Source organism: Schistocerca cancellata, chromosome 8 (genome assembly GCF_023864275.1).
Source record: "Schistocerca cancellata isolate TAMUIC-IGC-003103 chromosome 8, iqSchCanc2.1, whole genome shotgun sequence".
NCBI lineage: Eukaryota > Metazoa > Arthropoda > Insecta > Orthoptera > Acrididae > Schistocerca > Schistocerca cancellata.
Window position 1 is genome coordinate 98954593 of NC_064633.1, and position 13567 is coordinate 98968159.

Consider the following 13567-nt stretch of genomic DNA (forward strand, 5'->3'; position numbering starts at 1 on the left):
GTATTCACTCAAAAAATACAACAAATAAATCAAAACTGTCCTTAAACATCATACAGTATATAAAAACTAGAAAAAGTTCTGTGTCAGGAAGTCCCCTCATAAAATTTATATCAATCAACTGTAACATGAAATTCAGCACGAGTGCATAGCATGTGGTTGCTATTTAACTACACGAACCGTGTCGGAAATTTGAACAAACTATAAATTTAGGTACTCCAAATAATTAACAAGGCAACGGCCTTGCCGCAGTGGCTACACCGGTTCCCGTGAGATCACCGAAGTTAAGCGCTGTCGGGCGTGGTCGGCACTTGGATGGGTGACCACCCAGGCCGCCATGCGCTGTTGCCCTTTTTCGGGGTGCACTCAGCCTCGTGATGCCAACTGAGGAGCTACTCGACCGAACAGTAGCGGCTTCGGTCAAGAATACCATCATAACGACCGGGAGAGCGGTGTGCTGACCCCACGCCCCTCCTATCCGCATTCTACTCTGAGGACGACACGGCGATCGGATGTTCCCGATGGGTCACTTGTGGCCTGTAGACGGAGTGGTTAAATAATTAACAAAACAGAGCGGCACGTAGACCAGCAGTAGTGGCACCACTAGACGAGAAATAACACGTACGCCCTCTCAAGAGTAGTGTGAGCTATGAAAGAGACGGAGAGATAATAGCAAAAATGAAAGTGGTATTTATATTCTCATCTGCTCAAGCCAGGAATACGCTGCAGGCCTTTCAGTTACTCCCATGCAATCCTCGAAAGATGCTGCTGGGGCAGGTGCACAGGATCACAATAACACTGAGCGGTGAGAGTACCGCGTTCAAAGATTTGCACCAGTACGCACGTGCAACATTATGCCTCCCCACACCATAACAAACCGGACCACCAAAGCAATCATGTTCGACAATGTTCCTGGGTACACTACGTGACATCCCTCGCCATATGAGGCAATTGTCGAACATGATCATTTTCGTGGTGCAGATGTTACGGTGTGGGTGGGCATAATGTCGCATGGGCGTAGTGACCTCCAGTTCTTCGAAGACGGTACAACCACATGTCAACGTTATTGTCATACGGTACTCCGTCCTCATGTGCGTCTTTTTGGGGGTGTATTAGACACTGATTTCATTTTTATGGATGACAATGCGCAACCGCATTGAACAGCGTGGGTAGAGCAGCTCTTGCGACGGGAGGATACTCGGCAGGTGGATTCGCCAGACCAGTAGCCTGACTCAAACCCTATCGAGCACATTTGAAATGCTTCGGTGAGACGTACTGCGGCACGTCCACGTGCACCAGCGACCATCCAGCAGTTGTCAGTCACGCTGGAGGAGGACTGGAACGCTTTACCACAGGAACTTCTTACCAACCTTTTGGCCAGCGTCGGACAAAGTTGCAAAGCATCACACGCCCTATTGTAATGTCCAGGGCACCATCACGAATCGTGGTGATTTCAGTATAATTATTTTCTTCTGATAAATGGCATTTCCGTTCGTCTTTTCTTTCTATGTATGGTCAAAGTTTCATCGAGCTGTACGTATTGGCAGTGATGATGATGATGATAATGATGATGATGATGATGATGAGTTTGTGGGGCGCTCAACTGCGTGGTTATCAGCGCCCGTACAATTACCCAATCTTTGCTCAGTCCCATTTCGCCACTTTCCTGGATGATGATGAAATGATGAGCACAACACAAACACCCAGTCATCTCGAGGCAGGTGAAAATCCCTGACCCCGCCGGGAACCGAACCCGGGACCCCGTGCTCGGGAAGCGAGAACGCTACCGCGAGACCACGAGCGGCGGACGCACGTATTGGCAGTGACACCAACACGTGAAAGTTCCTTTCGTCTAGCACGACTGACTGACAAAAGAGAAGTGATGCACCCATAAGGGGAGGAGAAAACTAAAAGAAACTCCACGGCTTGGGAGGGTACGTGATGATGCTTGAATGGTTACAAATTGGAGTCAAATTTACAAAGAACATGGCATTAGCGCCCATTTACCAGTACGACAACGCACGGTCTCTGACCTGGACATGCCCTGACACGGTTGCGAAGGGTGTCACAAAGCCGTTCTACCCTCTCCTGAAGCGAGCTGACTCACAGCTGTTGTAACTAGAGCTTGATTTCCTGGATACTGGCACTCGTGCGGAATTGATTTCCGAGCTGGTACGCCACGTGTTGTATCGGCGACGGATCTGGGAATCTTGCTGGCCACTAGAGTACCTAAACATCACACAGACTCTTCATGTACACGCGTGCCAAATGCGGACCAAAAGTACCCAGAAAAATGGCGCCACGGTGCTGTCGCATGAGGGGTAGCACGTGAGATCGCAGAATGTCCACGCCGCACCGTTTTGACGCCAGCATTTCCTCAGTCGCTACCAACCGTGACATCGACTCGTACCCGATGGTTCCCGTACCATGACGCCAGGACTCTGTGCCTCTCCAAAACCTTGGGAGAATGGTATTTTGCGCCATCCATCCTTACCGCCGATAGTCATGCGGAGCAGTGCAGAATCCTGATTCATGGCCGAACACAATCCGACGCCATTCGTCAGCAGTCCTTGATTCCTGGTCACGGCGCTACTCGAAACGCACCAGTCTGTAGTGTGGCGTTAAGAACAGCCTGCGCGTGGCACGGTATTTCTCTGGACAGTCGGCCGCTAGTCTCCGACGAAAAGTGTGAGATGATACAGAATGTTGCTGCGAGTCCATTACTTGTTCTGGGATGGCAGGAGCAGGTGTGAAGCCGGTGCGAACCTTGACGACGAATATTCCTGACATGTACCCATGCAACCCAACATTGGACCACCTGTCACATCTGAAACTGCCACAAATATGGATATTGTACTGTTCGATCAGTCGGCCAAATGCAGACCCCCTTTCATACTGCGAGGCGCTGGTAACGCTGTCTCACACAAATATATGGCATCTCTGTGTCCTTCACAGTGATGTCTGACGCTCTTCACAGCTCTTACGTACCCTACAAGGCCTGGTGACAGCACTAAACAGGTAAACAACGTGAATACTCTGCGGTGGCCGTTCAACCTGTCTCAGAGAATTGCAACTCTAATTACTTACGTACCTGCCCGATAGTGTGTACGTGTACAAAATTACATTGACGTCAGACCGTGTCTTTTTAGTGCTGTACTTTATTCGTCAGGCAGCTTATGCAGGATGCTTCCCTGAAGCTGTTCCAAACATTAAGAGGTGATGGAGAAGGGTAAATGTACCAATCTGAGGTAAGAGACCTTGGTGCAGAAGTTGTAAGCGAAAATCGTTCTGATACCTCTGACAGTGGGACACACAGACCGGTGGTGGTGTGGCTGCGTCTGTAGAGTGGAGAACCTTCAGAGGTGGTAGTAAGGATCAAAACTAGAGAAAGACGTTGAGTAAACACGGACCAAAAGAAGCAAGAATGTCTGGTAAACATGGGCTCTGAAATGACCACCATAAGAGCTACGACCACATGTTCAGCCGGCCGGGGTGGCCGAGCGGTTCTAGGCGCTACAGTCTGAAACCGCGCGACAGCTACGGTCGTAGGTTCGAATCCTGCCTCGGGCATGGATGTGTGTGATGTCCTTAGGTTAGTTAGGTTTAAGTAGTTCCAAGTTCTAGGGGAGTGATGACCTCAGATGTTAAGTCCCATAGTGCTCAGAGCCATTTGAACCATGTTGAACCACTTGTTCATCTTCGCTACTGTGAAACACATTTCTTCTAGTGAACAGCTGCCCATAGTTCGTAAAGTTGCATTTCTCCTAAGGTTACATTTTAGGGCTTATATTTACTGTACATTTATTTCTTATTTTGGTACATACTACCATCTCGGAGAGTTGCGTAGCCTACAATATTAGTAGTATCACTAGTAAATGTATTCCACTGTCAGGAGTATCAGAGCGGTACAACTCTGTCGTTCACAAAGAATCGTTCCTTCACACAAATTTACACATTTACCGTTGTCCATTATCTTCGAAAGTTTGTAACATCATCACGGAATCTCTCTGTATTGGTTGTATAGGTTAGATCCTCAGCACCAGCATTCCATTCTCGCGATACTGATATCTCCCGTCAGTCAACCAAGAATTCCTCTTCGTCTTCTCCTCACTGCATTGATGTAGATCGGGATGCTTAATCTACATCTTCATACATACTCCGCAATCCACCATACGGTGCGTGGCGGAGGGTACCTCGTATCACAACTAGCATCTTCTCTCCCTGTTCCATTCCCAAACAGAACGAGGGAAAAGTGACTGCCCATATACCTCTGTACGAGCCCTAATCTCTCTTATCTTTGTGGTCTTTCCGCGAAATGTAAGTTGGCGGCAGTAAAATTGTACTGCTGTCAGCCTCAAATGCTGGTTCTCTAAATTTCCTCAGTAGCAATTCACGAAAAAAAAAAAAAACGCCTCCTTTCCTCTAGAGACTCCCACCCGAGATCCTGAAGCATTTCCGTAACACTCGCGCGATAATCAAACCTACCAGTAACAAATCTAGCAGCCCTCCTCTGAATTGCTTCTATGTCCTCCTCAATCCGACCTGATAGGGTTCCCAAACGCTGGAGCAGTACTCAAGAATAGGTCTTATTAGTGTTTTATAAGCGGTCTCCTTTACAGATGAGCTACATCTTCCCAAAATTCTACCAATGAACAGAAGACGACTATCCGCCTTCCCCACAACTGCCATTACATGCTTGTCCCACTTCATATCGCTCTGCAATGTTACGCCCAAATATTTAATCGACGTGACTGTGTCAAGCGCTACACTACTAATGGAGTATTCAAACATTACGGGATTCTTTTTCCTATTCATCTGCATTAATTTACATTTATCTATATTTAGAGTTAGCTGCCATTCTGTAGACCAATTAGAAATCCTGTCCAAGTCATCTTGTATCCTCCTACAGTCACTCAACGACGACACCTTCCCGTACACCACAGCATCATCAGCAAACAGCTGCACATTGCCATCCACCCTATCCAAAAGATCATTTATGTAGACAGAAAACAATAGCGGACCTACCACACTTCCCTGGGGCACTCCAGATGATACCCTCACCTCCGATGAACATTCACCATCGAGGACAACGTACTGGGTTCTATTACTTGAGAAGTCTTCGAGCCACTCACATACTTGGGCACCAATCCCATATGCTCGTACCTGAGTTAGGAGTCTGCAGTGGGGCACCGAGTCAAACGCTTTCCGGAAGTCAAGGAATATGGGATGCGTCTGATACCCTTCATCCATGGTTCGCAAGATATCATGTGAAAATAGATGCGCTAAGTGAACAGTGGACTCAAGAAATTAGCAAGGTTATATTCTCATGGAGGCTACAAACAACCTGTACTATGCTGAGTTTTTTCGAGCGAGTTTATGGGAAATTGCAGGTAGTGTACATGTGGCTGGTTGGGCAACGTACCGACACGATTCCTCCCGACTACGAGGGCGAGCCGGGAGGGCGACCGAGGGGGGGGGAGGGGGAGGAGGAGGAGGTTTACCTTTGTCCCAACCATTACGCCGCTTCTCCCAGCAGTTCGACAAAGGATAATTTGCGTGACCTATCCGCGGCACGCGGCACGACAGTATTGACTGAGTGTCATGGCCGCGACGGACACGTGTGTGTGTGTGTGTGTGTGTGTGTGTGTGTGTGTGTGTGTGTGTGTGTATGTGTGTGTGCGTGTGCGATCGAGGTAATGCACCATGCAAACGTTGAGTTGGTAGGGCCCTCCTCCTCGCTACACGGAGGCAGTTCTCCACGGGGCGAGTGGAGAAGCCGCTAGAATGGAGAAACCGAGAGCCGCTCGCTGCGTTTCCGCTTTCCCGCTAGCATCTCGCGTTTTCTCTCTTGCGCAACCGCCTGTCCGCCGCTCAGATCTCGGAAACTTTTAACAGCGGCTCCTGTAATGTTCACAGAAAGCGGATATTCCGCTGCGCTGGGCCGTGCTGAATAAGCGGAAGCAAAGTGAAGCATCACTTATTAAGCCAACATTGCGGCGTCCGTGAAAGGAAATTGAGATCTGCTTATGGAACTTAGTCCAGTTAAACAGCCGATGCTAATAGTATTAGATTAGGACATGAGGCACAGAACGTAGACAATGAGCTGCTATTTGGGCTACAAACTAACTGGCTGGCGATTCGCGAAATGGAGAGGATACAAAACCCAGACTGACAGTAGCAAAAAAAAGCATTTCTGAAAAAGAGACATTTGCTAATATTAAATATAAATATTACTTTTCGGAACACTTTCCTGAATGTTTTCGTATGGAGTGAGTCTAGTATGGAACTAAAACCTGGACAATAAACAGGCACGAAAAGAACAGAAGGATTTCAGATGTGACGATACAGAATGCTGAAGATTAGATGGGCAGATCGAATAATTACCAATGAAAGGGTACTGAAGTGAACTGTGGAAAAAAGAAATTTGTGTCTCAACCTGACGAAAGAGGGGCTCGGCTGATAAGATAGACTCTGGCACATAAAGGGGTTAGTGGTGGGCTCGGCTGATAAGATAGACTCTGGCACATAAAGGGGTTAGTGGTTGCCAGTTTAGTAATGGGAGGAAGTGTGGAGGGTAAAAGTTGTACGGTGAGACTAAGGTATGAACAAAGTAAGCAGGTTCAGGTGGATGTGGGATGCGGAGATGAGGAGGAGCCCTGCACAGCATATACTACAGTGGGGAGCCGCATCCGACTGAAGAGCACAACACCATGTACTGTGTGATCAAAAGTATCCGGACACTTGGCTGATGACCTTTGCCTTGATGACAGCTTCCACTCTCGCAGGCATATGTTCAATCAGGTGCTGGAAGGTTTCTTCGGGAATGGCAGCCCATTCTTCACGAAGTGCTGCACTGAGGAGAGGTATCGATGTCGGTTGGTGAGGCCTGACACGAACTCGGCGTTCCAAAAATCTCAAAGGTGTTCTGTAGTATTTAGGTCACGACTCCGTGTAGGCCAATCCATTACAGAGAAGCTGTTGTTGTGTAACCACTCCGCCACAGGCTGTGCATTATGAGCACTTGCTCGATCGTGTTGAAAGATGCAATCGCCATCCCCGAATTGCCCTTAAACAGTGGGAAGCAAGAAGGTGCTTAAAACATCAGTGTAGGCCTGTGCTGTGATAGTGCCACGCAAAACAACAAGGGGTGCTGGCCCCCTCCGTGAAAACACGATCACGTCATAACACCACCTCATCCGAATTTCACTGCGCCACTACACATGCTGGCAGATAACGTTCATCGGGCACCATACCCACACCCTGCCATTGGATTGCCACATTGAGTACCATTCGTCACATCACACAGCGTTTTTCCACTGTTCAGCCATCCAATCTCAACGCTCCTTACACAAAGTGGGGCGTCATTTGGAATTTACTGGCATGATGTGTGGCCTATGAGAAGCCGCTCGACCACGAAATCCAATTTTTCTCACCTGCCGCCTAACTGTCATAGTACTTGCAGTGGATCCTGATGCAGTTTGGAATTTCTGTGTGATGATCAGAATAGATGTCTGCCTATTACACATTACGACCCTATTCAACTGTCGGCGGTCTGTCAGTCAACAGACGAGGTCGGCCTGTACGCTTTTGTGCTGTACGTGTCCCTTCACGTTTCCACTTCACTGGAAATAGTGGACCTAGGGATGTTTAGGAATGTGGAAATCTCGCGTACAGACATAAGACACAAGTGATACTTAATCACCTGACCACGTTCGAAGTCGGTTGAGTTCCGCGGAGTGCCCCATTCTGCTGTCTCACCATGTCTAATGACTACCTAGGTCGCTGATATGGAGTACCAGGCATTACATGGCTGCACAGTGCACCTCATTTGAGAAACGTATGTTTTTGTGGGTGTCCGGATACTTTTCATCACATAGTGTACTCGAGAGATAAATTTCCTCACTTCCATAGTACACTTAATCGGTGTTACTTCTATACGAGCAAATAGCTACTACCCCGTAAATGGGTGTAGCTTGTTTCTTCAATTTCTCCCCGCATACTTCATGATCTAAGAGTTCATGAGTTAACAGCCGGGTGTTTGTGTCCAGCGGGCACAACATTTCGGCATGCGACCACATTGCCATGATCACGTGCGCTGACAAACTGTTCGTCAGCGCACCTGATGGCAACGTGGTCGCATGCCGAAATGTTGTGCCCGTTGGACACTAACACCCGGCTGTTCACTCGTGAACTCTTTCATCAAGTAGCTACCAGTCGCTGGTAAGAAATACCTACTTCCATAAACTAGTTTTAACGCGATTATAATCAGCAGCAGCAGCAGCACCACCGCCACTGGTACTTAATCAGTGCACAGCAACTAGACAATTTAAAAATTATGGTATATTTTAACAAAATTTTGGTGAAAATATCAGCTATTGAAATCCAGAAAAATAAATGAGCGAGAACAAGATTTTAAAACTTTAGTTAGTAAACATGACAATTTTGTATAACTGCGTACGCATCCCCTGACAGACTCAGCTGACATAAGTGTTCTTAGTATCGTCATAATGTAAAGAAAAAAAACTGATCTGGAGAAACCAACGTTTCGGCCACGGTTACATTGGCGTTTTCCTGGGTCTACTGGCTTACGATATGATGGGGTACGCTGCTCAGAAAACTTTGTGTCAAATTACATTTTTGTATCAGGATTTGCTCGACTAACTCCTTACTCTTTATTCCCTTGCTGTACCATTTAGTTCGACAAAATCTGTGCCCAGGTGGTTGGAGACGATCCGTGCGAAACGGGCCAACGTGATTCGCGAGCAGTCTCAGTACAAGCAACATGCGGATGACTGTTACGTAGCTACACGGTTTGTTTGTTTGTTTCACATGGTACTGCTCTTGTAGTAGTTAAGTTACTTAGTTCTTGATCCTGTTATATATTTGTAGTACAATATATTTGTAATGCAATATTTAAAACAATCCTTTGAAATATAAAAATAAATTTTTACACATAATCGATACTTTAATAGAAATTATAATCTGCGTGGGCGTCTTCAGGTGTGACTTCTTCGAAAAAATATAATAACACGACACTTAAACGTAGATATTGTCAACAAAAAGTAACTATAAGAAGAAATCTCCCCTCGAATGAATTTCTAACACGAAAATACCGAAGACTCTAAAAATTAATAGTCCTGCGTGGCATGGTAGTTTCGAAGGCACTGTAGCGCCAATTCACATTCCATACTGTATATTCCCACGTCGTTCAGTTTCATATTTCATGCAAGATGTACACATCCTTTAGGGTTTGTTTTAGGCGTCGGATCAAAAAATGGTTCAAATGGCTCTGAGCACTATGGGACTTAACATCTGAGGTCATCAGTCCCCTAGAACTTAGAACTACTTAAACCTAACTAACCTAAGGACATCACACACATCCATGCCCGAGACAGGATTCGAACCTGCGACCGCAGTGGTCGCGCGGTTCCAGACTGTAGCGCCTAGAACCGCACGGACACCCCGGCCGGCGCGTCGGATCAATATGTGTCGCGAAATAGGCCCAATATAGCGGCCAGAGGCTGGCAACTTGACAGTTTTTATATCACCTTTGCTATATTTATTCGATAATCAACATTTGTTTCCTTTCACTGACCATGTATTTGAGCCATGCTGCTGCTCGCGTTGGTGCTGTTTGTAGGTTTCCGACCTCTGTTGGAGGCCAGACCATATCCTTTAGTTGCCATGGTTGCGGTTCTTTGTCTTCTTCTCGTGTTGACTGGCGCCACTCGTTTCTCAAGCGTTGCCTGTCCGCTAGTGGCAGCAGCGGCGGTTATCGATATGTAGTAACTGTTGCTCTATCTTTGGGGAGACATCGTTGTATTTCCGTGTGGTGTGAGTGTGGCAGTTTGTTTGGGGTCTCAGGAGGAGCCAGGTCCGCGCAGTGAAAGAACACGCCAGGACCGTTGGCGACACCCATGGACTGTCGGATGGAAGGGCTGTGGTCGCGAGGGTGCACGACATCGTCGTAAACCGGATCCAGCAAGCTTTAAGATGAGTGCATTTCAATCCAAGTAGACCGGAGTCAGTCACCCGTAAGGGCCCTGTAGTACGTATGTGATGTGACAGATTATCATCGCGCAGTCACGTGCAGTTCGGTGGATCTGCGTACCGCATAGTACTTGAAGACCCTACTGTGTTAAAAGCACTTGGCTTAGTGATTATACGGTGTGGTTATCAACTGTGAATTAATAAAGCAGCGAAGAGATTTTTCATTCTGCCTACCGTCAACAGAGTTGTCACCGTAAGTTCAGTGTGCGTTTGCGTGTCTAATGAATTTGATGTCACTCATTTGGTACTTGATTTTGGCTTGATTTTCGATTGTTTCCGCATGACGTGTGGTTGCTGATTCTGGTTGGTTGCATTTCGGTTTTGCTTCCGCCCGCTGTGGCCGACCAGTTCTAGGCGCTTCAGTCGGTAACCGCGCGACTGCTACGGTCGCAGGTTCGATGATGATGATGTTTGGTTTGTGGGGCGCTCAACTGCGTGGTTATCAGCGCCCGTACAATTATCCAATCTTTGCTCAGTCCAATTTCGCCACTTTCCTGGATGATGATGAAATGATGAGGACAACACAAACACCCAGTCATCTCGAGGCAGGTGAAAATCCCTGACCCCGCCAGGAATCGAACCCGGGACCCCGTGCTCAGGAAGCGAGAACGCTACCGCGAGACCACGAGCGGCGGACGCAGGTACGAATCCTGCCTCGGGCATGGATGTGTGTGATGTCCTTAGGTTTAAATAGTTCTACGTTCTAGGGGACTGTTGACCTCATATGTTAAGTCCCATAGTGCTCAGAGACATTTGAACAATTCGGTTTTGCCTCGCACGCAAATAGAGTGGGGTTTTAGTTACATTTAGTTTGTCTGGTGTTCTGTGCTGTGACTTGTTTGTTCAAATTTTCGTGTTTGTGGAATCGGATGGAAAACTGGTAGTGGTTTCTTTCTCGATTCGAGCGCTCTGAACACAGTATTCTGGGGACTAAGTGCAGACCGCCGGTTCCGGCTTTGGAGTATTGTTCCATCGTTGCATTTGGTTTATCGGACGTCAGGTAGCTTCAGCAAGATTATCATTAGTCATTCATTAGACTGCCACTAGTCTGAGTTACCATCATGTGAAGTGAATGCAACTCTTGGCTGCCTATCTCATCGCTCGCGAAAGTGTTTGTTGAAGGACCTTCTCAGAGGTCGATTCCTGGAGCACCGTCTGTGACTGGTCCTTGTGTTTTATTATTGTATTATTTATTACCACACTTTGTAATGCCTACATTAAGGTTTATGTATGTCTAGTTAATAGTTCCGGTCACCTTCTGGAATAAATCTAGCAACGTAAGGGTTGTGTTACAAGGTTACCATCATCTTATTTCACTCGTTTGGTGGTCAGTTGCTTGTTTCTAAATTTTTTATATAATTGCCGTTCCTGGTGTGTAAGGCCTTCAGCTGTAATTGTGGTCATTTGCTTTAAAAAAAAATCTATATTTGTGTTTTAGCAGTAAACCTTCATACCTTACTTACTGCCATTCCTGGCGTCTGAAACCTTCTGCTGTATTTGTGGCCACTTACTTTTAATATTTCAATACATCTAACTTGTAACTGCATTCTTAATTTGCCATTCTTGGTGTGTAAGGCCTTCAGCCGTGATCACAGTGGCTTGTATTTATTAAAACGTTATCTGTATCTGTATTTTATGGTGATGTAACGCACTGAAAACGCTACTGTTTACACAGTTTTTACACCTTCATTAATAACATGTGGTATTTTTTTTGTTTATTGTTGAGTCTGGAATTACTGTTTAAACAATAAATGTGTGTAACTGTAAAAGGAAACCATTACTAATCGATTAAGGCCCCGTCCACAATCGTAACCGAATCCTGCCTTTCCTTGACTATCAGGTTTCAGTATTGTTAGTGGATAATGTACGTATTGAATAGAGGCATATCCGACACACACAAAAAGTTCAGCTCGTCTTTTGTTCCCACGAGTGTCACTCACGATGTTTGCGTTGAAGAGTCAGATTCGTCAAAGTACGTCAAGTAGTTAGTAGTTAACAAGATATACACGCGTACGCGCACACGCACGCACACACACACACACACACACACACACACACACACACACACAGAGAGAGAGAGAGAGAGAGAGAGAGAGAGAGAGAGAGAGAGAGCGTGTCGATTTTCTGCCGTCATTTATAATGAATTTGTGAGAACAATATGCACAGTTTTATGGAATTAGATGCAAACGGTTTCTTATTAAGAATTAATGCGATGAACTCGCGTATTTCAGTGGTCTTCAGTTAAATGTAGCGTTGTTCGTATGAGCTTAAAATAGTACGAGCTTACGTATGTGTATTACTTAAGACAGTACAGCACACTAACTTTAGAATTCCCACATCCACACGTCTGCTTCGCGACGACTGTGCATAGCAGAAGATTTTGCATGACACTATTAGCGAATTCATATATGTACTACTGCATTCGTATAAGGAGCAAAGGAAAAGCTACTGTTACATATGTCTACCTCTGTCCTTACCTCTCCGCTACTGTCGTACTGCCGGCCGCGGTGGTCTAGCAGTTGTAGGCGCTCAGTCCGAAACCGCGCGACTGCTACGGTCGCAGGTTCGAATCCTGCCTTGGGCATGGATGTGTGTGATGTCCTTAGGTTAGTTAAGTTTAAGTAGTTCTAAGTTCTAGGGGACTGATGACCACAGATGTTAAGTCCCATAGTGCTCAGAGCCATTTGAGCCATAAAAATGACTGTTCGCGGTGCCTGTACGTCATTATATATTTACAGCTCGTCACGGTTCTCTGCCCTTCCTCTCCAGGATGTCAGGCGGTTAGGTTAAACGTCTCGTCGGCGGCGCAATCGTGTAGACTGGACACGCATCAGTTTCACAAGGTTAAGCAGGCAAATTGGCTGCATCTTTAAAATAGCATCGTCGTGACGTTCATCTGAAGTAATGTGGGCCTGACAGTCTAATTCTTTTAGAGGTCCGCGTCCATTTTTAGCGTCCACCAAGTATTCTACCCGAATCGCCCAATTTTATTGTTCAGTCCCCACATGCGTGACACATTTCAGCATCACAAACATATCATGAGAATCGCGAAAACTCTTATAATGCAGTACTTCAGACACTTAAATGTCATTTTTCTTCGTACTGTGAAGTACTGAGTTCAAAGAGAAGCTTTGTGTCTGCTCTCAGCATTTCTTATGATCTGATAAGGGTGATGCCGAAACGTGCCATATGTATGAAGTCTGAATTTAAAATAAAAACTGGGATATCAAAACATAATAATCGATAAATTCCTGTGAAGTTTAATGCAGGTTTATCGAATGGACGTTCAGACCCCCATTGCATTGTGATACCAATCCTGTGACGTAAATACTGTTCCGGATTACTCAGTTATTCATTCATATAACGCGTCCTCTTCAGACTAAGAATAAAACACCGACAGAGCAGCTTCCGTATGGCAGAAACTTCTGATGGCAGTCATGCGTGTGTGTGCGTGAAGTGCGTGTGATTTCGCAGAAACTTCCAATACAAGTTGCCGGCCGGAGTGGCCGTGCGGTTATAG

General features: G+C 46.3%; 1 pseudogene; it reads left to right on the plus strand.

The window, feature by feature from the left end:
- Positions 1–230: 230 nt before the first annotated feature.
- Positions 231–348, plus strand: LOC126095781 (5S ribosomal RNA; annotated as a pseudogene).
- The last annotated feature ends 13219 nt before the right edge of the window (positions 349–13567 follow it).